Consider the following 3,105-nt stretch of genomic DNA (forward strand, 5'->3'; position numbering starts at 1 on the left):
ATGGTGGCCTACAAGTCATTACACATTTGTCAAAACCTAAATGCATGACACAGAGTGAACCCTGATGTTAAATTGTGGACTTTAATTAATAACATATTAATATTGGTTCATCAACTGTAACAAATATACCATATTAACAAAAGATGTTAAAAACAGGAAATTTGGGGTGGGATAAAGGGGTATATGGGAACTCTGTACTCAGTTTTCTCAATTTTTTCTATAAACCTAAAATTATTTTTTAAAAGATAAACTCTATTAACTTGAAATAAAATAACTTAAATATCAGATCATTTAAGTTCGAGGGCTATGGCTCAGGTGACCCAAGGTCTTTGTATTCTTTGAAAAAAAGATTAATATCTAATTAACATATACAGAACCTGACAACCAACAATTACAGAACAGTCATGTTTTTCAATCACACATGGAATGCTTAAAAACTAACCAACCATTCTCCCTCGTTCCCCTAGCAGCAGATCAGAGAGCAGACCCACCACCAATGCAGGCCCAGTTACCATCACCCACCCGCCAGCACCCAGCCCCAATCAGCATCACCACAACCATGAGCGGCCAGGTGGACACCCAGCATCCGCCTGCCCCTGTGCATCCCCCCTGTCCCGCCCTCAGTGTCACCAACACCAAGCCTGGCATCTCAGGCCTCAGCACAGGGAGCAGCAACCTGTGGCCTCACAACGGCGGCACCAGCCCATGGTGACAAGAAGGTCATGGCAACAAAAGTTTTGGGAACAGTAAAATGGGTCAATGCAAGAAACGGATATGGAATGACAAAATTCATCAACAGGAATGACACCAAGGAATATGTATTTGTACACCAGACTTCCATAAAAGGATAATAACCCCAGGAAGTACCTTCCAATGTAGGAGATGGAGAGACTATGGAGTTTGATGTTGTTGAAGGAGAAAACGGTGCGAGGCAGCAAATGTCACAGGCACTGGTGGAGTTCCAGTGCCAGGTAGTAAATGTGCAGCAGACTGGAACCATTACAGACGCCCTGCACATTGCAGGGGGCCTCCATGCAATTACCAGCACAACTACCAGAATAGTGAAGGTAGGGAAAAGAATGAGGGATCATAGAATGCTCCCGAAGGCCAGGCCCAACAGCACCGACCCTACCACAGGCCACGGTTCCCACCTTACTACATGCAGAGACCCCATGGGCATCGACCACAATATTTCATCCTGTCCAGAGAGAAGTGATGGAGGGCGCTGACAACCAGGGTGTAGGAGAACAAGGTAGACCAGACCAGTGAGACAGAATTTGTATTGAAGAGGCTATAGACCACGATTCCGTAGGGGCCCTTCTGGCCAAAGACAGCCTAGAGAGGACGGCAATGAGGAAGATAAGGAAAATCAGGGAGATGAGACTCAAGGTCAGCAGCCACCTCAACTCAGGTACCCATGCAGACACCCAGAAAACCGTAACCCACAAGATGGCAAAGAGACAAAAGCAGCTGATCCACCAGCTGAGAATTCCTCCACTCTGGAGGCTGAGCAGTCAATACCGGCTTACCATTGCTACCATCATCTAGTCCAGTTGTCCAACATGAAGAAATGAATATGAAATTCCAGAAATAAAAAATGAACAAGAGATTGGAGCTAACGACCTTAAGCGCTCGCTTTTTGCTGGTTTACCAGATAACTAGAACTATCTGCATTATCTATACAGTATGGAGTTATTATTTTTACCTAAAGATGTCTCTTTTTGCTAAAGACAAACAAGTTTTTTTAAGCCTGTTTTTTTCTCACACCTTTAAAAGTTTTTAAATTGTTTCATATCTAGTCAAGTTGAGATTTTTAAGAACTTCATTTTTAATCTGTAACAAAATTTTACAACTTGACTTTTTCAAAAAAAGTCAACAAATTGCAAGCACCTCTTAATAACATTCTTAAATAATTTTTGGTCTTTAGAAAAGATTAATAGAGTTGACAAATCTATCGTCTTGTTCAACAAAGAAAAAATAGAAAGCATAAAAAATTAAATCAGGGATGGAAAAAAAATAAAACCATAGATACAGGTGAGAATTAAAGAAAAGTAATATCCATGATGCCAATAAATTTAAATACATAATACTGACCAATTTATAGAAAAATAAAATATTTTGGAAATGTGAAACATTATCAGCCTTCTAAGAGTCAGAGCTATACAAAATGTATAACCAGAGAAGTATTGCTCTGTCTCATCCCTATTTCCATATTCCCATACCCCCATCTACAGAGATATTCCCTATTACTGTAGACAGCTGTGTAGTATCCATCTGTTAATGCATCCTAGTTTATCCAATCATTCTCTTATAAATGGGCATTTATGTTGTTTCAAACCCTAGAATTTCTCATAAAATCCAAAAAGAAAATTAGTTTTCAATTGTTATTCCAAAGCTGATTACCCAGATTTTGAATTATTTGTATCCTTTGTTATTTCTTTAAGCTTTTATTTTTTTTTCCTTTTGGTTAAAACCTCTAAAGAGAGAGCAGGATCAGGAAGAGAAATGTGGGCCCTGTATAAGCTCTCTTAAGAAGTTGTTGCCTTATTAGCACTCCAGGGGAAATAATGGGCTGGCACTACAGAGATAACAGCTTAAGTGTCACTTATGTCCATGTCTGATATTAAAGAGATTCTGGTGAAACATCACTACTTTGACTATTTCCCCATGTTTATATTTTGATTGTGAAGGGAGTCCCTCAATGCATTATTTGTGCTTTTATTTTGATTATGAAGGACAGATAGATTAAAACTAATTGTGACAGAATACAATAAAAGAGAAAAGGAGGGTAAATTCCTTGAGGTCAGGAATTTTCTTTTGATGTTGGCTTAAGTCTGTGTAGAAAATACTATTTAGAATTAATAGGACAACATTTTAGAAACATATGCGAGAAAATATTGCCAAAATGGCCACTATTATTTTTACACATACAAAAGTTACTAAAATGAGACAGTAAATGGGATTTATTCCTATGGGTTAATTAACCACAAAAAGTAAATGAAGGAAAAAATAGATAAATAAAATTCTTAGACAATCCAAAAGGTTCCCCCAACTAATTTCCCCTGAAAGGGAGTTTCCATAATTCTATCCATAATCACAAACCCA

The 3,105-nt window shown here is 38.4% G+C and overlaps 1 pseudogene; it reads left to right on the forward strand.

Annotated features, from left to right (window-relative positions):
- Positions 1 to 559: 559 nt before the first annotated feature.
- LOC109447939 (Y-box-binding protein 1) lies at positions 560 to 1,574 on the forward strand (annotated as a pseudogene).
- The last annotated feature ends 1,531 nt before the right edge of the window (positions 1,575 to 3,105 follow it).

The sequence above is a fragment of the Rhinolophus sinicus genome, linkage group LG05 (assembly GCF_036562045.2).
Source record: "Rhinolophus sinicus isolate RSC01 linkage group LG05, ASM3656204v1, whole genome shotgun sequence".
In the NCBI taxonomy this organism is placed as follows: Eukaryota; Metazoa; Chordata; class Mammalia; order Chiroptera; family Rhinolophidae; genus Rhinolophus; species Rhinolophus sinicus.